This window comes from Ceratotherium simum, chromosome 25 (assembly GCF_057802395.1).
Source record: "Ceratotherium simum simum isolate JZ-2026a chromosome 25, ASM5780239v1, whole genome shotgun sequence".
Classification (NCBI taxonomy): Eukaryota; Metazoa; Chordata; class Mammalia; order Perissodactyla; family Rhinocerotidae; genus Ceratotherium; species Ceratotherium simum.
The window spans coordinates 39,533,939-39,559,478 of NC_141924.1; positions in this window are offsets into that span (position 1 = coordinate 39,533,939).

The following is a 25,540-nucleotide window of genomic DNA, read 5'->3' on the forward strand; positions in this document are numbered from 1 at the left end:
CTGGAGAAAAGATCAGTTAAGCTGAGGTCTGAAGAATGAGTAGAAGAGAATTGCATTTCAGAAAGAAGAAACAGCATTTCCAAGGCTGAAAGACTAAAATAAAGCATGGCATATGTCGAGAACTACATTGTTCATCTGACAAATCCCAGCAGAGTGACAACGCCCTGCACCTAGTAAGTACGCAATAAATGTTTATCCCAGTAGTTGTGTGGTTTCTCCATTGACAAACAGAATAATTATGGAAACTAGAAAATCATCCAAAATGAATTACTCTGTGCTTTCCTTACCTTGATTTAAGAGCAATACAATTTCTCTCTCCTGGTACACTGATACATGGCTGAAATAGCTTCATTCTTACACATATTGTATTTTAAGTGCCTTAAAGGACAGAATCTATGTCTTCTATGCAGTGCCGTACTGCACGACACTTCACGTTTTAGTGGTGCGGCAACTCCTGTTGTGGGTGGTACAAGGATCTGAGTACCAACCATTTTCCCATCCTGTACCCTCACCACTCCATGTCTGAGAGGAAATCATCATCCACCTCTAGCTTAGGAGAAGGAAAGCAGATGCTTAAAATCTATCAAAAAGCTTTCACTACTCTTTGGCAAAAACAGTGAACTCCATCATTCTTTCAGTATTCTGGGGTTTCCAGTATATTCCATGCTAGTTAATACAGAATAACATTGGAGGATTTCTTGGCAATCATAATTCATGGATGGCTTCTCTCTGTTCTTTATGATTTCTAGCCAACTCCCATCTGTTTTGTAGTTTCAATATGAACTTGTCACAAAAGAGATTCACTGCCCATCTAAAGTTCAAAGGGATAGTACAAAAGCTGCAGAGATGTTTCATATCTCAATCCGTAAGAAAAATGCAAGTGGTATCCAGGGTGCATATGAAGGCTGTTAGAGTCAGAAAATGTGTCAGTTATTATTGAGATAATGATAACACAAAATAGTTAGTTCATAATCACCTTACTCTAAAATAAAACCAAGAAAATCAATATGGAACATAACAGGATCCCAAGGACAAAAATGGCTGGGATAAGGTCAGTTGTAAACTTGCATAACATTTAGCATTCTACCTTGATGGCCATCTCATTCCCAAAACATTTCATCATCTTTCCAATCTATCCCTTCTCTCTCTTCTCCTTATTATTACTCCCTTTCCCCAAAATGCAAATAAAAAATTAGGAACTTTAAAACAATTTTATTTAATTGACATCATTAAAAATATGACCATTTTGGGGCCAGCCCCGTGGCTTAGTAGTTAAGTTCAGCGTGCTCCGCTTCAGCAGCCTGGATTTGGTTCCCGGGTGTGGACCTACACCCCTTGGCGGCCATGCTGTGGAGGCGACCCACATGCAAAAAAAAATAGAGGAAGATTGGCACAGATGTTAGCTCAGGGTGAATCTTCCTTAGCAAAAAATAAAAAAGAGGAAGATGGGCAACAGATGTTAGCTCAGAGCAAATCTTCCTCAGCAAAAATAAAAAATAAAAAATAATGAAAATAACCATTCTACGTGAAAATTGAGAGTCTTAGTTTCTTTTGGAAAAAAATGAGCCTGCATTCCTTCTTGGTGATAATTAGCCAGAGCTGACAGTATAAACTCTCTGGACTCCCTGTTTGCCCCAGTTCTCACTAACCCCTTTAATCACACTCAACCTCTTTCACTTGTTTACATGACCCGTCTAGTTTCTATAGGAGTTTGAGTTTCATTTCTCTGATTTTCTCTTTTAGTGCCTACATCTCTTTTAGGGCATATATCATGCAATATCTGTTCTTATAATTATCAATATATAAGCCCTTCCTCATACTCAACTTTAGCTCTATAAGAGTTCTCTGCTTCGTTTTTGGGTTAGCAAAGGGCCTATAACAGCTGTTCAATGAATATTTGATGAAAAGATAATGCAGTAGATGAGAAAGTGTCAGAGAGTAGAGAAAAGACTGGTACAGGAGTTAAGACTGTGTGATCTTCAGCAAGATATATATGCCTCTATTTGGGAGTCTCAGTTTCTGTGTTTCTAAAAATAAGGAAGTTAATTCAGATGATCATAACTTTCTTTTCTACTCTAGAATTTTATGATTCTAGAGTTCTTTGAACTAGACTTTCTCAATTTCTATTAATTTGCCAGCTGGGTCATGAAATCCTCACCCTGTTCCCTATTGAATATGAGTGGGAAATTATTCTGATTATAGTTTGCAAAGGCAGGCAAGAGAGCATGTCAAGGAAAATAATACTTGGCACATTGTGAATGAGATTTTAAACCAAATATTTTTAGATTGCATTTTTTTCTTTGATGTGCCGTTATCTAAATCCTTCTTGCAAGGCTCCCATTTCAGATGTGATTTAGAGTTAATGATATGGTAAGAGTCACGCAACTCTGTGTTCCCTGTTATTCAACACAAAAGGGGAGAATACAGGCTCCAGGGAACTCACAGTGAAGAATCCGCCAAGTCATGTGTTCCTTTATATTCTGCAGAGCAGTGAGAATTCTGTTGCCACTTGAAAGATAAATAATAATAATTGTAATAAGTTCTTCTTTATTCCCAGCAGGACTGTCACAATCTGAACGGTACTTTTTTGCAATATTGCAACTGAGGGACACAGGCTCTCTGGTGTCTTTGGGAAGCTCAGAATCATGTCACAGGATATATTCTCTTTCCTCCGACATGGCATCAGGCTGGATGTCTCAAGTAGAGGAATTGATTTCCTCCTTAAAATGTATCACTACAGATATATTAGTTAACCATTGCAGAAAAATTTAAATATAAATAAAAAAGAAAACATTAGAATGAAAATTACCTAAAATACTGCCATGTAGACAGTTACTCTTAACAATTCCAAATACTTGCATGCATACATAGACACATAATTTTGAAAAGAATATTTGTCATTTTATCCTCTGGTATCTTTCTCCTTCCTACCAGCACTCTGCTATCCTATGTTGTGTCACGTCTACCTGCCTCGTGTGTAGTTTTGGTGGGATGGCAAATCTATATGTTAGGGAGAAATATTGTTTCCTGACTTTTATATTTTTACATGGAGCAGTCTTTCTCAGCCTTGCACTACTCACATTTTGAGCCTGATAATTCTTTGTCATGGGTGGGCTGTCCTGTGCATCATAGGATGTTTAGCCGCATCCTGGGCCTTTGCCCACTAGATGCCAGTAACATCTCTCCAATTTTGACAACCAAAAATTTCTCCAGACATTGCCACTGGGGCAAAGTTGTCTTCAGTTGAGAACCAGTGGTATAGTGCAACTGTCCTAGAACAAAATTCTGGGCCTTTTATGAAGGAGGAGTGACTTAGTTGTTTGAAGACTTTGGGGGAAGAAACTAAGCATGCATGGCCTGGCACCTTCTGGATTCCCTTTGGGATCTGTTTGCCTCCAGAGAATATAGTATGGTCTGCTCTTAGGCTTCAGGTAGTATATTAACTCGAGCTTGAAGTTTTGGTGGTGATTTACTTAACCAAGTGTTCATTTTTTTTAAAACCTAGATGATAATCAGAATTGTACTACATGGCATGTTTTTAAGGTTGTGTAGTTGACTTTAAACTGGCATGATTTAGGTGAGTGGCTTTAGGACTTGGGGTTTTGTAAGTGCAAGCGCCATGGTTATTTTGACCTTGACAGGTCATCACAGCTTACGGTGGCTTTATCCTCAGGCAATTGACTGTATCTCAGCAAAAATAGGCCATAATGGCCTTGGCAGATGTCAGCTGCTGGGGCTCTAGAACGCAAGCTGCTGTAGCTTGACTGTAAACTGTGTCCTGGCTTGGCACTGCAAAGAGACAGAAAAATGGATTTGTTCTCTTGAACGTTTATAGGGACAGAAATATTTGCTGTTTATGCTGTGTTTTTCAGCCAGGCTTCCAGGTCGGGACTTTGAACAGCACAGGCTGTTGAGTTCCAAGTGGACTCCACCAGTGAATTTCAAACTTTAAATTATTAGTGCCAGGCCTAAACAGACAGTGCTAGGTCAGCTGCCTGAAATTCCATCCTTCTTTTTGTTGTCTTAAACTGCATTCTTGGCAAAGGAAGAGCTAACATCTTAGATTCATGTGCCTTGTCCACATGTTCACACATGTACACCCTCTACTACCATCACCACGTGGTCTCAAAATGGCTATGGCTTTGTTCATTACACAAGTTCTGACCATAGCTTTAAATTTCAGAGGCCCAAACTATGATTTTATTCATTTTGGGGTGGTCAATTTTAGTAATTGTGAAAAAATACTATTATGTAGTCCCTTACCATAAAGAGGATATTCCTTCTTCTCGGTTGGAGGCAGAGAAACAACCTGGAGAAACTTTTGCAAAACTGAAGCTATGAAAGTAATTAAAGAGATCTATACCGGGAACAAAATATTTCTTGGAATCACGGTTCCCAAGAAATTTTTTGAATTCCCAAGAAATCAAAAAATAGGTTTTAGCCATACACTCAGAAAGGAGCAAGAGAAGAATAAAAAATAAAGGAAAGCAGATAATTAAGCTTGAGACAGAGAAAGCATTCTTTAATTTGAAGATCATAGAAGATATTCTAGACAAATACAAAGGGAATAAATGACATTAGATCTTCAAGGCCACAATAAACAAATATAAAAAAATAAAAGAAAATTCTTCCAGATCTCATTTCTTTTAAAGAGAATATACGAAATAGAGGGATATTTCAGTTATTCACAAAGAGTAACTAGGGTCCAATAGCTTCTAACAGAGGAAGAGAAGCGGGTTAAAATGCTCCACAAAGAGCAGGCTTCAGGAAATTACTGACCTTGAACTACGCAGTTAGTTCAAGTATAGCTGCACAGTCAAAGTGAGTACACTTGGGAAAGTCTCTTGAATGGGACAATTTTAGCATAGCTATATCAAACAGTTCTAATATAGAAAATTTGGACCTACTGAGAAAGAAAAACTAGGAAGATCGATAAAGAAACTCAAGAGTTACTTGGTAAACTTTCAAGATGACAGTTATTATCAACAGGCTTGCATATACTGCCTAGGCCTTTAAGGAATATGCTCCAGGAAGTTTTTTTTTTTTTTTTTTTTTTTTTTAAGATTTTATTTATTCAGTTTTTTCCCCCCAAAGCCCCAGTAGATAGTCGTATGTCATAGGTTCACATCCTTCTAGTTGCTGTACGTGGGACTCGGCCTCACGTTGGACGGAGAAGTGGTGCCTCGGGGCGCTCCCGGGATCCGAACCCGGGCCGCCAGCATCAGAGCGCGCACACTTAACCACTAAGCCACGGAGCCGGCCCGCTCCAGGAAGTTTTGATGTTATGAATCCAAGGGAAGGCACAGACAAGATGAGCCACACTAAAGGAAGCTGGGCAGAACACTAATAGGGTCCACGCCTGATGTGAATGTTTGCCCAATGGAAGAACATCTCCTGGGTGAGACTATCTGACTTGGGGAAAATAAAGACGGGCACAATTTTTTGAATAGTGGAAGCTTTTAGCAGCCCCATGAACCTTATATTCCCATCATGGCAAACATTAATAAGACAAACTCTAGAGGAAGATGTAAGAAAAATAAAGTCTGAGCCAGAAAACAAAGAAAAGAAAGGAAAGAACAAGACATTCAAATGCAGCAAATAGTGCCAGTTCTACCTGTTTAAACTATGAAAAGGAGCAATTTAAGAATCAGGTAATCTCTTAAAGCCGAACTGAACTTTTCTAAAAGGAGTAGGAGAATATCAAAGGGACATAAAAGGAGAATATAACAGCTCTGTAAAAAATATGCACGAGAAAGATCTGAAACATTCAAAAGCTTCAGAAAGACCACGTCTTGGGGAGCACATGCAGAGGTATTGATCTTTACCGGATCCTGGGACACAAGCTTCAAAATGTCAACAGCAGCATCAATTCAGAAATCTGCTGAAGGTGATTCTGCACTGAACAACTGTGGAGACCAGATGAAAACCTGCCCGAGCATGCTGGCTTCACAAGCCCCCAAAATAATACAACAAAAAGCAATGAGAGCAGCTACTAAGCTTATACCCAGGAGAAAATGGAGGCTTTATCAATTAGTGCAGAACCACAGCCTCAGAAGCTCAGATTCAGTGGGAGATGAAAATAGAGAAGTTTTGAACACGCTGAGTAAAAACAAATAAGATCTGGTCACTGCAGATCCCTCTTTGCAAATTTTAAGCTTTGCAAGGAAACAGCAGTATTACAATGTGTCTAGGTAAGCATTTGCCAGGCTGATTAGGAAGGAAGATTATTCCAGAGAGCGGGAAACTTGTCTTCAAGACAAAGAGGCATGAGATAAATGTTACAATTGGAGGATTGCAATTAGGTCACAAGCGATGGGATGGGATAATAGCCAGAAATGAAGTCAGAGGCCAGATCTTATGTAAAAGAAAAGCCTGATCCATAGTAGATACCAACTACGTATTAGAAGGGGATATGAAACCAAACAAGATTAAAAAAAGTTTTAATGATGGAAATACTCAAGGTCTTCGGAAAAGCAGCAGCTGGTGATACTTATGGTAAGATTGATAAACTTGGGCTGGAGAGGGAAGAGGTGTTGCTGGAAGTGGGAATAAATAGCTAGATAGTGTATCAATTAGCTATTGCTGCCTAGCAATGGGCCCCCAGATTTAGTAGCTTAAAACAACAGCAGTTTATTACTTTTCATGCTCCTGTGGGGTGGCTGGGTGCCTCTCCCAATGGTCTCACTTGAGTTTTCTCATGTGGCTGTGTTCAGTTGGTATGTTGGTTGAGGGTTGTGCTCAGCAGGGGCAACTGGAAAGGCAGGGACTTTCTCTGTATGTGTTCTTTTATCCTCAAGAAGGCTTGGTTGAGCTCCTTCACAGCATGTTGGTGTCAGGGTTCCAAGGGGGCGAAGGTGACATCTACAAGTCTTCTTGAGTCCTAGGCTCAAGAACCTGTATAACATTACTTACACCACATTTTATTTGTCAAAGCAAGCCACAAGGTCAGCCTGTGGTTGATACGCAGCCAAATATTGTGGCATATTTTTTCAGTCCACCCAATCAACCAATAAACCTTTGCGATTTTGTGATCAAAATCGGTTGAGACCTGACCTCAAGCATCTAAATCAAAATCCACCCACCAGCCTATGATGTCATGCCTCCTCCAGATTACTCCCAGTCTTAGGTCTTAGGGTTCTGTAAATGCTACTCACATCGGGGCCAGACAGCATATGGGTTGTTCTTCCCTTCCTGCACAACTTTTTGTTTTTCATAGATTAATTTTTGTTTTGTTTTCTTTGTTGTGTGAGTTTTTGTACATTTATATTAATTCATCTCCTAACTCTCTCCCATGTTTTGTTAATCTCTTCTTGATACATTTAAAACAGAAGGTGTTCTTCAGCTTTCTCATCCTGAAGACGTTTCTTGTGGAGAATTCTCTCTTGCTCCAACCTGATTGTCCAACTAAAGAGCTGCCCCTTGAATTTTCCTTTTCACTCATTACTGTGTTGGCTTTCCTGTTTCATGGATCTTATGTCTCACTTGTTATTTGTAAACCCCCTCCTACCAGTGAAAAATATCCTCCAGTAACTTTCTCAAAGAAGGTAAATTTTTTGAAATCTTGCATGTCTATGAAAAATGTCCTTATTCTATCTTCACATTTAATTGAAAAAATCTAGATGGAAAATAATTTTCACGCAGAATTGTGAAGGCGTTGTTTTGCTGTCTTCTATCTTTCAGTACGGGTCTTGAGATATTTATTGCCTTTCAGATCTCCATCACGTGTATAAAATCTGTGCTCTTCTCTCTGGAAGGTTTTACAATCTTTTCTTTGTCCTCAATCTTCTGAAATTGCATACTTAACGTTATTTGGCTTGGGTCAATATTCACACCTTGTGCTGGGCATTCAGTGGATTCAGTCTGACAAATCCTGTTCTTTATTTCTGGGAAATTTTTTAAAATTTTTCCTTTCCAGTGCTTTCCTTGCTCTCCTTTTTTATAATGCTTATTATTTGGATGTTAAACCACTTGGCCTGGTAAAATAAAATGTCTAACCTTTTCTCTGCTATTTGTTCTCTCTTTTCTATTTTCTGGGTGGTATTGTGAACTTTATTGTTCAATGCTTCTCTTGAATATTTAGTTTTTATATTTTTCATTTCCATGAGCTCTTTTTTGTTCTTCAAATATTCCTTTTGTGTAGAATTCTTTCTTATTTCATGCTACAATAATTTCTAAGCATCATAAGAACTGAAGTTTTTGTCTGTTCTACTTACTCCTGAATCCCTAGTGCCTGGCACATAGTAGGTCTTCAGATATTTGTTGACTGAATCTCTCTGGGGATATTTTTACAAATTTTTGAAGGTTTTTCCCTCTCTGCCTAGTCTCTGTTTCCTCCAAAATTTTATTTTCTGTTTACTTTGGCTTCTTTCATTGTACATCTGCTGATTCTTGGTTGTCTGCTCCAACTTAAAAGCTCAGCTCTAAAAAGCTGATCAGAAGCTCTACATACACAAACAGAACTTGTTGACAGTGGATTTCTCTTATAGGAAGAGTCAAATAGAATTTAAAATATTCTGTCCTAGTTTTTAACACACATTTAATTAGATATTTAACTACAGTGTTCTAAATCATGTGAGATATATTTAAATGTCTAGTTTTAACATATTCTATCATTTTCCTCATCTTCCTGAATCCATCTTAATCTTTACAATAGTGGTCTACACAGAGTAGGAACACATCACATGCTTTACCTTTTAATTTTACCTTCCAAATATATTCGTATAAATACCCAAAGATCCATATAGAAGGATATTTATTACAGTGTTGCTTGTAAACAACCTATATGTTCATCATTATGGGAAGTATAAAATAAATAATGGTATAGTCATATAATGGAATACTATATTGATTTTAAAAAGCACGAGGGAGATCTACATATGCTTATATGGAAAGATGTCTGAATTTTGTTTTAAGCAAGATATGAAATATAAAGAAAAATAGGTTCTATTCCACTTGCGTAAAAAATGAATAGGCGCAAAATTAATTATCCCTCTCCTACAGGTAAAGCCTGGGTTGTTGGAGGAGAGAAACATAGTTTCTACCTCCTTTGGTAGCTAGGGATTAATAAAAATCCATGACAATAAAACCATCTTTAAGTCTTACTTGAGTAACCTCAAAACAAATTTTAAGTTATTTATATATTACTTACTATATTTCAGATATCTTTTATGTACCTGTATATTTCAGCTACTTTACATATATTAACTTTAATTCTCACAACCAAATACAAAATAAATACTATTATTATCCCCATTTTTTAGATGAGGGTGCTGAAGCACAGAGAAATTAGACAATTTGCTTAAGTTTACTACTTAAGATTTGAATCTACAAAATCTGTGTCCAGAACCTATTCTTTAACCACTATGCTATTTTATTTATTTAACCATTATAGGTTGAGTTTTCTGTTCTCTCAGCCCAAAGCATTTCTAGCTGACATATGATTGGAAGGGCCAATTTTTATCACTTTAAAATTATAATTGGTCATTCCAAAGAAAATGAGTGTTTAAACCTTTCAATATAACTGCTATTTAATATGCACTATTACTCACATCTTTCTCTTTATTGAAGTATCAAACTTCTATTGGTATTTCATTTTTATATCTGCATCCTGACAAAGCCTTAAATTCCAGACTTGAGTTTTCTCTCATCTGGTGCTGACAGAAGCCAAGAAACGTTCGTATACTTGAAATCTGCTAAGACGTAGATTCTCACCACTCACACACACACAAGAAAGAAAGAAAGAAAAAAAGACAGAGAGAGGAAGGAAGGAAGAAAGAAAGGAAGGAAGGAAAGTAGGAAAGGAGAAAGAAAGGAAGAAAGAAAGGGAAAGAAAGAAAGGAGGGAGGGAGGAGACAGAGAGAGAGAAAGAGAGAAAGGAAGGAAGGAAGGAAGGAAGGAAGGAAAAAAGTAAAAGGAAAAAGAAAGAAAGAAGAGAAAAAAGAAAGAAAGAGAGAAAAGAAAATGGTAACTATGTGAGGTGATGGATTGATGCATATGTTAAATAGCTCCTCAATAAACCTGAAAAAAAAAAACACCACATTTGTACTTCCACACTTTGCCTGGATGCCTTCTTGTCTAGTAGCTAGAGACACAGTCAGCACACTGGCAGAATCATCACAGCATGGGCCCAGGCTCGACTTGGGAAATATATTATCTCCCATATCCCCCTCTTGCCCTCTGAGTTATAGCAAATAGTACCTTCTTAAAGTTTATAAAGTACATTTTAATTAAATCATATTTATGCAATATGATTGGCATGCTAAAGTTATTTCATTCCTTTAACAGTAAAGAAAACTGGAATAATATATCCCAAAACACTTCCGCTCCAGTTCCAGTTCTTATATTTTTAAAAAATTATTTTATGGAAGGATTGATTTTATTTTTGCTTGTCCTAGAGTCCCTGAAAAGCTTCTTGTTTATGTCCCACTTTACTCTTCTGAAAGATCCTAACTGGCTCTTTCTGTAGCGTTGTCTCCTACTGAGAGAAAACGATTTGAAATGGTTTGGACACCATTGTTGCTCTTTCCAGATCCCCTCGGATCCTTTTGATCTTCTCTGTGTGCCTATCCCCAGGTTCTGTGTGCCTTGTTTCTACACAAAATGCTGACCTTGGTTACAGCCACTTTGCCTGCAAGTGTAGAGAGCAGGAAGTTCCTGGGAGGTCACCAGCGGGTCCCTTAACCAATGACTCACTTGATACTCAAATATTACAGCCCAGTTCCTTTGCCTCCAGTAAGGACAAATTCTGAGAGTTTCCACTCCAGAGATTCCCATGGGATCAGGTTGACGCTGGAGCTTTGTCTGAAATCGCATCATTTCTTGGTTTCCTCCCCTTCCCTGTTCTGCTTTGCTCATCTCTTACCAGATTTTTCTGGGCACACTTCTTATAAGCTATTTGCACATAAACCCACATCTTGGGATCTACTTCTAGGGACGTCGACTTCCTAAGACATGAAGGAATAGATCTTCAACAGTTGTTTATAACATGAGTCTCCCCAAACTTAGCCCCTGCCACGTGTCTACACTTTTGTATAGGCCAGATCTGATTGCTTTAGTAGGCTTTCTCTCCCCATCAACCTAATTCATACGACTGTGGGATTTTTGTGTGTTGTTTTCTTGGAATTTATTTCCAAAGCTCAGGGTTCTTCTGGCTACTGAGTGTGGTCTCCACTCTACAGCCTCCTAAAAACTGTATTCTTTGCTACTATTTCTCAAGAGTTCAGGTCTGATTTCCTATTACATATTTTGAGACCTTAAATAATTTTATACAAACATACACGTACAATTACGTATGCATTAAAATACCTGTTTGGTGAGCCAAAGTCTTAAATCTTTTCTCCTTCACTCTTACTGCCCCTAGGTCATTATTTTTGCATGTGTGAATTGCTGCATCAGAATCACTGGGTCAGTGTGATTTTTGCTGCTACTCTCATGAAAAAAATTTTTTTTCAATTATTTTATTGAGGTTATAATGGTTTATAACAGCATGTAATTTCAGGTGTACATTATTATTTATCAGTTTCTGTGTAGACTGTATCATGCTCACCACCAATAGTCTAATTTTTGTCTGTTGATTCAGTATACCCATACACACCCACACATTCCCACACACATATATAACTGAAATAACATTTTTAAGTAATAATACTTACTCTTACTACATATAATATGATCTGTTATTTTGCACTCTACTTCATATTTTGATTCCACTTCAATTATATTAACTTTAAAATATATCCCTTTTTCTCTCAAACATCCATTTCCAAACATTTTGCCCAAATAATCTTAATGTAATATAATTTTTATGACTCAATGACTTTTATTGATCTCATAATTATAATTTCCTACAAGAAAAGTACATATAAAATTTAAATTTAAAAAATAAAACTTCTTCTGACAATCATAAGTGTTAAAAAATTTCTTTGTAATTGAGTTATGATTGTACAGTTAGTAGTAGCGCAAAATTGATCAAAATAACTAATGTACCACACGTTTTGATAATTCTTAAACATAAAAAGTAAAATCATATTAAATATCTCCTAATGAAATAAATAAGATTTTTTCCGGGGGTGGAGGGGAGCTCCTAAACAATTCACGTATCCAAAAATGTTTATTACTATTGCCAGGGTAAGACAGGGGTCAGATCAATTCTTTTTTTTTTTCTTGTAAAAATAAGCAGTAAGAAATCTTATTCACATAAGTAAGTATGAATGGAAGAAGATGACTAATTCGTTCATTCAATTCATTGAATTGTTTCTGAATTATATGCCAAAATCACTTGATGATGTATAAAACATTATTTTTAATGACCTATTAGCAAATATCTTTTTAGGTCCTCCATTAAACAAATGGAAAGCAAATGATTAGAAACTACCTGATATGACAAGGCTATGTTAGTCATTACAATCATTTATCTTCCTAATTTGTACACCAATATTAGACTGTTTGGCAGTCTAGCGATTTTTACACCTGGGGTCAATGTACCATAGTAAGATTCAGGATGGATGAGAAGATGCCTTTGTCATGTAAAATGGGAAAAAGATTATTGCAAGAGGGGAGATGGGGAAGAACAACACATAAGCTTATTGAGGTGAGTTCTCATGCACACCAATTCTAAGAAACTGCATATATGGAAATTGAAGATGTGAAAATCTATTCCTTTGAAATTATCTTCTCAAATGCCTTGAAAAGTCTTTGTATACTTTAATGTATTTAGGTAACTCAGTCGGAAGACCTCTGCCCTAGGGTTTGTATATTTAGGAATGAAATTGTTTTGTCATAGGCTATGTGCATGATCAAAATCACTAGTTAGGGACAAATGATTCTCTCAAAAGGTTGTTCCAATTTACACTTCCACTAGCAGTGTGTAAGAGCCCCCGTTAGTCCACATCCTCACCAATACCTGGGACTGCCAGACTTTTCAATTTTTGCCAATGTGATGTGCATAAAATGAGAGCTGGTTGTAGCTTTAATTTGTATTTCCTTGATTATGGAAGAAGTTGAGTAACTTTCTACATGTCTATTGATCATTCAAGTTTCCAATTTCCTCTTTTATGATTTTTGGGGTTATATATTTTGCCTATTTTTGATCATTTGTCTTTTTCATTACTTATTTGAAAGGTTTCAATATAAATATATACATAGACACATATATGTTGCATATATTGGGTACTATATATATTATATAACTACATCACAAAATATTATTCCATATTTTCTTCTAAAACTTTTGTTTTTCATGTTTATCTTCTACCTGAAAGTCTGTCTCCCTCCCTCCTTTTCTCCCTCCCTCCTTTCCCTTCTTCCTACCTTCCCCCTCTCTCTTCTCTCCCTCTCTCAATCTTTCCCCGCCCCCTCCTCTTTTTTTTCCCTAGGATAATAAAATGTCCAGGCACAATTTATTGAAAACCCATAATTTCACTGCTGAATTTCAAATGCCATCTATATAATAGAAAAAATGTCCACGTACCAGTGGGTCTGTTTATTTGAGGAATCTCTATTCTCTTCCTCTTCCCTGCTGATCTATTTGCCCCTGAACCAGTATCAGACTAATTGCTATAACACTTATAGTAACTCTTAATGTCTGGTGGAGAAAGTAACCCCACCTTTTGCTTCTTCAGTTGTATTCTGGTTATTCCATGAATTGCTGGATTAGCTCTTCAGATTCTCTAATGAAATTGTACTGAATTTAGAGATTAAATTTGATGCAAATTGACATCATTAAAACATCACATTCCCCTATTTATGGATAGGGCATACCGTTATTTTCACTCAGATGTTTATGAATGCCTTTCAGTAAAGTTTTATAAGTTCCTCCCAAGAAGTCAGGAATCTTCAGATACTGATCTACATTTAGAAACCTGCCTGAACTCTGATTAGCCCTAGCAATGTGTATAATATTTAAGTTTCATATGCAGCCAATCACACCTGTGCAAATAAAGGCCATTTTGTCTCCTGTTTTCTAATTCTTATATCATTTCTTTTCCTTACCTTGTTTCTTTGCCTTGTTTCTATGGTATAGCTATTAATAAAAACAGTGATGGCAGACAAGCTTCTTTTTTAATGTGAAAGGAAATACTTCAAATGATTTCCTATTAGAGTGATATTTGGGGGCCGGCCCAGTGGCATAGTGATTAAGTTCTCACACTCGGCTTCAGCAGCCCAGGGGGCCCAGGTTCAGATTCCGGGCATGGACCTACACCCTGCTCGTCAAGCTGTGCTGTGGCGGCATCCCACATACAGAATAGAGGAAGATTGACACAGATGTTAGCTCAGGGACAACCTTCCTCATCAAAAAAAAAAAAGAGAATGATGTTTGTTCTCGACTATTTTGTGGATAACTTTATCAGGATCAGGAAGTTGCTATCTATTCCTGCTTTGCTGACTTTTTCTTTTAATCATGACTGGACTCCAGTCGTACAAAATACTTTCTGCATTTATTGAAATGATCATTTTATTTTGTTCTCCTTTAATCTCCAATGTATTGAATTATATTAATAGATTTTCTAAATATAAAATAATATGTGGGATACACCCAACTTGGATTTAATTTGCTAATATTTGTTTAGGGTTTTCGTCTCTGTGTTCATAAGTGAGAATGGCTTGTAATTTTTTCCTCTCTTGCACTACTCTTACCTAGCAACTTCATAAAATTGGTTAAGAGTGTTCAATCTTTTGCCACAAAATAAGATAATATATAATACTGAAGCTTTGGTAGAATTTGCTGTTAAAACCATCTGGACATGATGCTTTCTTTATTGGGAGATTTGTAACTATGGATTTAATTTTGTTGAAGACAGACTATTCTATTTTTCTTTTTTTTTTCCTCTATTTTGAAAAGTTATACTTTTCTATGAAATTATCTGTGTCATCCCTGGTGTCACATGTGCTGGGATATTTTCTACACAGTAATCTCTTATTCTTAAAATCACGATGGCATCTAAAACTCTGTCAGCCTTTTCTGAAAAACAGAAAACTAAAAAACAAAGTGATAACTGAAAAACTGATAACTGAAAGAAAAATAAAAAATGTTTATTTGTGACTTCTCCCATTTTATCTTGATTAATAAAGATTTATCTTTATTCTTCCCATTCTATTTTCATTTCTTATTTTATTATTTTTATACTAAATTATAATTTTTAAGTTTTTGGTTATTTGGTTCCTTTTGTAATTTCTCAGTTTGGATGAATAGCTAATTAAATCTGAGTATACATTTCTAATATGCTGTTTGTCAGTTTGCATCACACAAATTTTAGTATAGTACTAAACATTCAGTTCTAAGATTTTTCAATATCTTTTTTTTTTTCCTGCTGAGGAAGCTTAACCCTGAGCTAACATCTGTTGCCAATCTCCCTCTATTTTGTATGTGAGTTGCCACCACAGCATGGTCACTGATAGACAAGTGGTGTAGTTCTGCACCTGGTAACTGAACCCAGGCCGCTGAAGTGGAGCATGCCAAACTTAACCACTAGGCCACCAGGGGCTGGCTCCAATATCTATTTTAATCTTGGCTTTGTCCCTTGAATTACTTAGAATTAGAGTTTTGAAATCTTCTAACATATGGGTTTTTATAAGCTATCATTTTGTATTTGAAACCTGAATTGATTGTAGCGTGGTAGAGAGCATCTCTGTTCCAACTTCCTACCTCGAGGCCAAAGGTCTCTCTCTTCTATGCAAGACTATAATGATCAGCAAATGCTCTTTGGTTACCTGTGAATTCTGTGGATTTGTGCTCTTACTTTGCTTCTGACCTCTAAGGATTTGCGAGACTATTTGGTTAGCTCAGCTAAAGATTAAAAGATAGTTAGGATTAGGAGAATACTAGATGCCAGGAAATTAGGTTGCTGCAGTAAGGATGCAGAGATGATAAAGGGGTCTAAACAATTGACCTTGTGGATATAGAAATTATTCTCTGCAAGAGAAATTTCAGAGAAGGAATTGGGGGACATGGCAATAGATAGGAATTTTGAGGTAAAGATGGGAAGGAGAAATCAGGTTTGATATCAGCAGACAATGGTTGCCTCAGAGGTGGATTTACAATGAGGACAGTGAAGCTGAAACTTCAGAGCCTCTCTCTTGCATAAGTTCCTTTGAAGGTTCTAGAAGGTACCCTTGCAATGTGTTCACAAAATGTAAAATTTTTTTTTGGTGAGGAAGATTAGTCCTGAGCTAACATCTATTCCAATCCTCCTCTTTTTGCTGAGGAAGATTGGCCCTGGGCTAACATCCGTGCCCATCTTCCTCTACTTTTTATGTAGGACACCTGCCACAGCATGGCTTGATGTGTGGTGCATAGGTGCGAATCTGGGATCCAAACCTGTGAACTTCAGGCCTCCGAAGTGTAGCGCACAAACTTCACCACTACGCCCCTGGGCCGGCCCCAAAAGTAAGGTCTTTTAACTGCAATTAATTAAGATTGCTGTCTCTTTCTATTCTGAAGTTTGCACTATCACACTGCCTCCTCATGTTGGGTGTTTGGAGTGTCTATCAACATTTTTGTGATCTAGCTAATAGGAATTTGAGTTGGGGATATGCTTAATTTTGGGTTGGGGGATAGCTGCATTATTGCTCACTATCCCCATGCAAGAATGGCTTTCGTTGTGCCAACTTACCTGGCACTATCACATGAAGGTTCAAGACCAGTGGTTCAATGGTCATGTCATACAGATAATAAACTGTGCCAGCACATCTTCATAGAAGAAGCATACAGACAGTGGAGCAGAAACAAAGTTTGAACTGTATGGTGTAGAAAATTCTTTTACTCATTGGACTAGCAAACCTGTCAGGGAGGCTTCAGTTCTCATTGAGGCCTAGTCAAAACATAAGTTCTCTCCTGTAAGGAATACATAGAAATGCAGTATATACAATTAAAAACACATACAACATTATTTTATTTTTGATAAATATATCAGAATTTATCAGAATCTCTATGTTGAAAGATATCACTTATAGCCATACTACAACCAGTGCATACATCTTTGTGTGAAGTCACATGTTTTATGTACCTCTGCAATCAATTAATGAAGAATTCTATTAGCTATCATAGAAAAAAGACTGAAGTGTCTTCTGTTTTCTCTGTAGAGACTGATATTACAAAATCATTGACAAACGAGGAGAGGAGCAAAAGGTGTAGAGCCAAAGAAAGGTCAGGAAAACTCATTAGAAAATGTATCAGATGGTTAATTGATAGAAATCGTGTTATTTTTATGAATTTAGTGATATTTTTGGTATTTGTCAGCTTTTTACTTTTTAATGTATAATTTATCGTGATTCATTTTCATTCCAGACAAATGTTTAATTTTATAACTGATTTTATACTTATTTTTAATTCTTTTTCTTTTTTCTCTCTTCTTATATCAATTATACTTTATTAAAAAAGTATATCAATCATACTTAAAAGAATTTTAGTCGTTATCCTAGAGTTTTCAATATATATTTACAACTAACCTAAGTGTATTTTCAAATAACACAATTCCAATTCATGAGTAGTGAAGGCACGTTATAACAGAATATTCCCAATTTGGCCCTTAGATAATTTTTGTCATCAATTTACTTATCTATATGCTGTAATAACACAATTCATTGTTACTATTATTACTTTCAACAAATATTTATGTTAGATCAATTAATAATAAGAAAAATAAAAGACTTTGTTTTTCTTTCATTATTCCTTCTCTGATACTTTCATTTTTGTGTGTGTGGGTCTGATTTTCTGACCTGCATCATTTTCTTTCTCTCTGAAGAGTATCTTTTAACATGTTTTGCAGGACAGGTCTGCTGGCAATAAATTCTCTCAGTTTTTGTTTTTCTGATAAAGTCTTTATTTCTTCTTGATTATTGAAGGGTAATTTCTCTGGATACGGGATTCCAGGTTGGTGGGGGTTTTCTTTCAACATTTAAATATTTCGCCTCACTGTCTTCTTGCTTGCATGGCTTCTGATGAGAAGGCCACTGTAATTCTCATCCTTTTTCCTCTATAGGTAAGGTTTTATATTTCCCTCTCTGGTTTCTTTGAAGATTTTCTCTTCATCTTTGGTTTTTCTGTAGCTTGAATATGGTATGTCTGGACCTAGAAAGTCTGAACTTTCTGGATCTGTGATTTATTTGGAATGTTCTTGGCTATTATTACTTCAAATATTTCTTGTGTTTCGTTCTCTCTTCTCCTTCTGGTATTTCCATTACATGTATGTTACACTTTTTCCATGGTCCCATAGTTCTTGAATAATCTTTTCTTTTTAAAAAAATATTGTTTTCTCTTTGTGTTTAATTTAGAAAGTGCCTACTAATATCTCTTCAAGCTCACTGATTCTTTCCTTGGCCATGGTCAGCCTATTGATTAGCCTATCAGATGCATTCATTTCTGTTACAGTGTTTATGATTTGTAGCATTTCGTTTTGATTCTTTCTTAGAGTTTCCATCTCTCTGTTTACATTAGTCATCCCTTCTTCCATATTGTTTACATTTTCCATTAGTGCCTTAGCATATTAATCAGAGTTGTTTTAAATTCCCTGTCTGGTAATTTCAAAATCTGTGTCATATCTTATTTTTTTTCTGATGTATGCTTTGTCTCTCCAAACTGTATATTTTCCTGCCTTTAGCATGCCTCATAATATTTTGTTGAAAGTCAGGCATGATATATCAGGTGACAGGAACTGAGGTAAATAGGCCTTCGTGGGAGGTTTTGTGTTAATCTGTCTAGGAGTTGGGGTGTGTTTAATGTTTGCTGTAGCTGTAGGTGCCAGGAGTTTCAAATTCCTTAATGTCCTTATTTTTGTCTTTGTGTTTCCCTAAGAACCGCTTCTTAAGTAGAGACTGAGCCTTGCAGCCCCCTCAGTTGTAATCCACTGTTAGTACACTGGAGCTCTGTAGATACAGTGGGAAGGAGTGGGAGAAGGGAAACAGTCTATAGTCTTACGATTAAACCTCAGTCTTTCAGTCGGTTTGTCCTTGGGCTGTGACCTTCACAAACGCTTCTTACCTTTGTTTATATATTCTTCCTGCCACTTAAGTGGGACAGGAAAGCTAGAAGAGGCTGAATTGGATAATTGCCCTTTCAGCCTGTGTGAGACAAGGCTCTGGAAACATATTTTTCACTGAAGAGTTGGGCTTTGTTTGGAGAATGCTCTGAATGTATTTCAAAAAGGTAACCTTTCCCCATCCTCTGTCAAAGACAGGAGATGATTTTTCTTAGCCCTTTACCATGAGAACCCAGTGGGGTTCCTGGAGGTAAAACCCTTGAAAGTGTGGGGGCCCCTCTAAGACTGAGGCCACCAGGAATGTTTTACTCTCAAGTTAGTCCACACTCACCGTCCAGCAATTTGTCAAAGTTACCATGTAAGTATCCCTGCCAGGCTGTGATTCCAGCCGCTTCTGCTCCGGGTTAAGCTGATATTGGCTCTGTTTTCCTGTGTTCACCTGTTTCTCCAGATTTCAGCATGGCAGTTGGCCCTGCAAACTCAGTTCTCTGGTGGGTCCAAGAAAAATTGTTGATTTTCAGTTTGTTCTGTTTTTTTCTTGTTGTAAGAAGAAGAGGATGACTTCCAAGGTTTTTCATGTCAGAGTTGAAACCAGAAGTCCAACTCTTTTTCTTAAAGTCCTATGCTGCTCACATCCCTGCCACCCATTTTATAAAGGGGTCAGCTCCTGAATGCCATCTATGTGGAGCCATTACAGAGCACAACCTTTGGTGATAAATACCCCATCTTCACTTTCCCATCAAATCAAGAGCAGATGATACCGTTACTTGCCGCAACAACAAACATTTAAGAGCAATCTCATGTATTATGCTTGTCATCCTTACCTTCCAAGCAGCACTTTCTTAATTTTCTCAGACTGCTATTTCCCAGCCTCCTTTACCAATTCTTCTTTTCTCTGATGCATAAATATTGGCAGTCTTCAAGGATCCTTCCTAATCATCTTCTCTTCATTCCGTGCTCCTAATATCTTCATGGTTTCAGTGAATATCCAGTTAATTTAAAATTTTATTTCCATCCCAGTCCTTTTTTTTAAATTCAAATATATATACATCCAATTGCCTCTCAGCATTTATATTTAAGTTTTTTTTTGGTTGTGTGAGGAAGATTAGCCCTGAGCTAACATCCATTGCCAATCCTCCTCTTTTTTTTGCTGAGGAAGATTGCCCCTGGTCTAACGTCCGTGCCCATCCTCCTCTACTTTATATGGGACGCCGCCACAGCATGGCTTGACAAGCGGTGCATCAGTCTGCACTGGAATCCAAACCTGCGAACCCCAGACCAGCGAAGTGGGATGCACGAACTTAACCGCCATGCCAGCGGGCTGGCCCCTATGTATTTGAGTTTTTAAAAATCATCTCAGTAAATATTTTTGGTTGGTAGAATGATCAAAGGGTCTTGTGAGCTTCCCATTGCTACAATGTCATTAACCAGCGAGCTCAGTAATTAGTGCTTGAAGATGATTATCAGAGTCAGGTTGAAACCCAAAGGCAAAAATGTTTGTTTCTTTCCTTCATATGTGATTGTAAACCTCTTGAAAATAAGCACCACAAGTTGTTCATCCTGGAAGGCTCATAAAATATTTTTTTAAAGTACTCAAATAGTCTTGATGTGTCAGAAGAAGAGTGCCCAGAGCAGCTAATTCTTCCCTTGCACTTATTTTACATGTGCTTATTGATGACGTGCACAATTAGAGTGGCTGACGTAGCATTAACATTGACCTGTAGAATTAAGAATTGACAAGACGGGATGAGAAAGAGGAGGCGGTGAGAACTAGGAAAGGTGGAAGGGAGAAGGACAAAAATACAGATTCTTTAGACAAGACATAAAGAAGTTTACTCTGTCTTCTTTTGAATGTGGATAATCTAATTTTTTCTAATAAGAAAAGGAAATGATTCTGTCATACACTTTAGGATTGAATGCTAGTCTAACATTTGAGTAAATTTCTTAAATCTATCCTCACTTTGGTTCCATGATCTGTAAAATAATGCATGTAAAGGAGTGATTGCAGTGCCTGTCCTTAGGTAAATTCTCAGTAAATACCTGTGATAAAGACGAGGCAGTCACGTCAAGTCCTTCTGGCTATAGGCACATAAATATTTCTCAGGAGTTGGGGGGCTGCAGTTTGCCACTCCTTACTTAAACTGATTGAACACCAATTTAGAATTATTCGTTCAGAGTTTTGCTTTCAGGTGAAGGGCTTTTAACATTTCCCTACAGACTTCTTAAAGTAACAAAACACTTCTTTGGTACTTTCCTGGAATACAAAATCAGAAGATGGATTAAAGAAAAAACAGTTTTCTTTGATAGCACCTAAGGATTTTCACCAGATTGAAACATCCTGAGCTTTAGATTTTATGCACATTCCACTGAGTTAATCTGGATAGTTTAAAAAGAAGAGAACATCCTCTAAAGACAAACAAGAAAACTACTTTTAAAATTCTTCTCTGTCTGCATAACAATTGTTGAACCAATTTAATATTCCAAATGATGCACTAATCAACAAAATCTATGCCAAGGATTTAAGCTTTCATGTTACTCTGAGCTTCCCAAGAACATCATCTTCCCTTGTTAACTCTGCAAAACGTATGATGAGGGCCCTGAGTAACTAATACCTGAAACTGGCTTCACTTGTTATGTGTTCCCTGATTCATCAAGGTAGGATTGTTTCTCGCCCTACCAAAACCTAAGCTCCTCAAGGGCAGCCCTGTATTGTCTGATTGTTTTATCCTTCCACATAATCCCTGGTAAATTCTCTGCACTGATAACTCAATAAAGACGTGACAACTGGTTATATTTTAAGTCCATATATTCCAAACAGAGGCATAAAGAGGATGAATTCTGACTGAACTAGCGTAGCCTTCTAAAGAAGGAACATTTGGGAAATATATTTGTTAAGAGGCACTCAAGGATGCCTTCTTCTTAAAGAGCAAAAGAAAAACCCTGAAGCCAGTTGCATATTAGAAATGGAGTCCATTAATCTCTCTGCCAAGAAGCATAAAGTAAAGAGGCCTTTGAAAAGAATTGCCCTTAAGAATGGAGTCATGGTTTAATGTGTTTGGTTTGGAGCACCTTGCTTTTAGAAGCCAGCACCTGCAGCAAACTGACAGAGTCGCTGCTTCTGGGAGCAGCTTGGGTAATGATACTGATGACATTTATGGTCCAACATTTCAAGAATTAATTTACAATGGAAATGCTTCTTAGTGCAGTGAATACATCATTGCGATGAAAGATTGACTCCCAGTTTATCAGCTATAAACTATGTCACTCAGCTTACGTCCTTTAGAAGGCAAGCGTTACAGACATGACTCACAGTTATCTGGGGTTCATAATTCACTGGGAGAATATTTGAAATATGAAGGTATATGTCACTATAGTAAAATCAAGAGCAAAAACCTAGAAAAAGATTTGGAGGGTGAGAGGAACAATGAAGGAATGTGTTCCAGGTGCCTCTGTGTCTCTTCTCTCCTCTGGTTGGATTTTCTATGGAAGCCACACAATTTCATCCCTGACAATCCCATATACTCTGCTTCAGCAAGATTCCACCAAAACATTTTCTTCATTCAGCTTCTCTTCTTCATCACTAACTTATAGCCAGCCCATTGTTTTTATTAGATAATTTTCTGTAAATCTATTAGACAAATTAATAGGAAGTGTGTGTCTTCATGTTATTTTGTGGATTTTATTAAAGCTTTGCAAGTCACTCATTTCTAGCTTCTAGTAAAGACTAATATTTTCCTAGGACTTCTGGAGTATTCTCCAAATGACTCTAAGTACCTGTTTTTTCCAGGGGAAAATGGTTCTGTCTACTGAAAAAAAAAATACTAGGGATACACTGGTAATAAACCTACATGTAAATGTTGATTAGATTCTTGGATATATGAATGAGATTTGTCTTCTAATTGCAAAAATTAATAAAAATTATGCAAAGGATATTAACATAAGCTATTATACTGTAGTAAAATAAAACTAATAATTGCCTTAGAAGGCTAGTTAGGGAGAAGCAGAGATACTGGAGTTATAATTATTAGTACCAATTCTTGGCTCTGAAATAGACTTGGGATAAGTTCTTTGATTGAAATCCATATTTTTCTGTCTTTAAATTAGCATGGTCTTTCTCAAAGATATCCTGAGTATAAATAATATGTGGAGAGGGGATTAGTGGGGTTTTAGTTAATCTGGTAAGTATTCCGGTGCCTGCCCTCGTATGTATCTTCTTTCTCTCTCAACCCATCCTTCCCTCTTATCGTCAAATCTAATGAGAGTAAATGTTTCTATGTGCAAACAGCACGTGAAATGTTAGGGCTGCTTTCAAAAGTCAAGTAACTTTCTAAAAAAGAAATTACAGATTGGATAATGTTGATATAAGAAGAGTTTGTATAACTTGCCATGCATTATTTTGTTTTCTTTATTGAAGTGTCCATTTAGAAAACTTGGAAAAAACTAAAAAGGAAACAATAATGAAGCAACTAAATCCATAGTTCCCTCTCCAAATACACTGTCATTCTTTGTACATTAATACCTAGGAATATGTAGTACAAGCATGAAAGAGTTCACAACATTTGATAAAATGTCATTACTTTTGACTGAACATTTACTGGGAGCTAATACATAAAGTAATTGAAAAAAATATCATCCATAAAAATAGAAGTCTTTCATATAACTTACCAGCAAGTGATATGGCTCAGTGAGTAAAGCTAGAATGGACATACCAGAGATACTCAACCCTTTGTCAATGTTCCCAAGTGCCACAGTAAATATAACACATGAAACTTAATAGCCATGATTTTAAGAATTAACCTCCGGAGAGGATTAGACTAACAATTAGAATCCTGTGTATTTTAGTTTCTGTGAGCTGTAAGTCCTGCCGCTCTACTTTTGATATACATTGATTTAAAAAGGGATGAGTTTGCCTACCACACTCAACTAAGAATTAAAAATGATCTTCTCACGTTTGCTGAAATAGCCAGATAAACCTAGATAGATTGAAGAGCACTGTGATTTAAATGTGATTGTAGATTACATGTGCCAATCACTGGTATACGATTTCAAATATAACTCAGAAATTTTTCTGTGAGGATTATCAGAAAACAGTTTTTGTAGCACTATTGTATTATATGCTTACATATATTTGCTCATGTTTCAGAATTTAATTTACATTGTGAAAATATTTTAAAGTTGTATCTTCAGTTATTCATTCAAAGAATGAAGACCAAAGTTCAGAAGAGAGACGGGATGGAGAAGATAGAGTTTGGTGTTGAAAGTAAGATTTCATTAAAACATGTAAATTAAAATAAAAGGAATAATGATTTTAGGTAATTTATTTAAACAACTTTATATTACAGTATTATATAACTTCCTATATGAACATTAATATCTGTTTGAAAATCCTAGAGTTTCTCAACTCTCAACTCAAATTCAAATGAATTTGAAACAATTCATTTTGGAATTTTGATTAAATATTTGCAGACAGAAACAAAAAAAGGGAAAAATTAGTATGTTTACGTTTTCTCTAGTTCTACCTAAACATAGCTTCTGGCTATGGTATTTAATCTATCACTATTGCTGTAAGGTCTTAAATTAAACCAGACTATCTCTTGGACCAACAACTTGTCAGATCCCCAAGTTAAGAATAATTTAATATATTATGAAATATTTCTCAGAATCCCCTCCTCAGCATTTTGTATAAATTCTTTTGACTATTAGTACAAAAAAATAATTACCTCCATGTATGGTGTGTGTTCTATATACTAGGAATTGATTTCAGATTTGATACACATTATATATAACTAATCCTAAAAATGGCTTAGGGAGGTGAGTATTAAGAACTCAACGTGGGCCGGCCCCGTGGCTTAGCGGTTAAGTGTGCGCGTTGCGCTACTGGCGGCCCAGGTTCGGATCCCAGGCGAGCACTGACGCACCGCTTCTCCGGCCACGCTGAGGCCGCGTCCCACATACAGCAACTAGAAGGCTGTGCAACTATGACATACAACTATCTACTGGGGCTTTGGGGGAAAAAAGGGAAAAAAAAGGAGGAGGATTGGCAATAGATGTTAGCTCAGAGCCAGTCTTCCTCAGCAAAAAGAGGAGGATTAGCATGGATGTTAGCTCAGGGCTGATCTTCCTCACAAAAAAAAAAAAAAAGAACTCAACGTTATGACTGAGGAAAATAAAGCACAGAGAGGAAAAGTAGTTTGATCAACTTATAAGCTGGGATCTTGTGATCTTGTGACTTGACCAAGGTCACTGTTACTTCACAGTTCACTCCCTTAACTACTATACATATAGCTTTCTACATTCTTTATGTTGGATCGGAAAACCACAAAAGCCCCCATGTGATGTATTAAAGAACGCTTGAGCTGTTAAATCACATCTTGAATTCAGTTGGTTATACTAATATGACTTTTGTGGTCATCAAGTATCCTAGGGACTTTATGCCAGTACAGAACATTTAACCTTTCTGTCCCCGCCAGAAGTCTAATTTGAGCAGTTTTACTTTGATGCTCTATTTTTGATTGGTTAAGCCATTCATCCTGTTTGACGTTGTTGTGTGGTGTTGCTATGCTTAC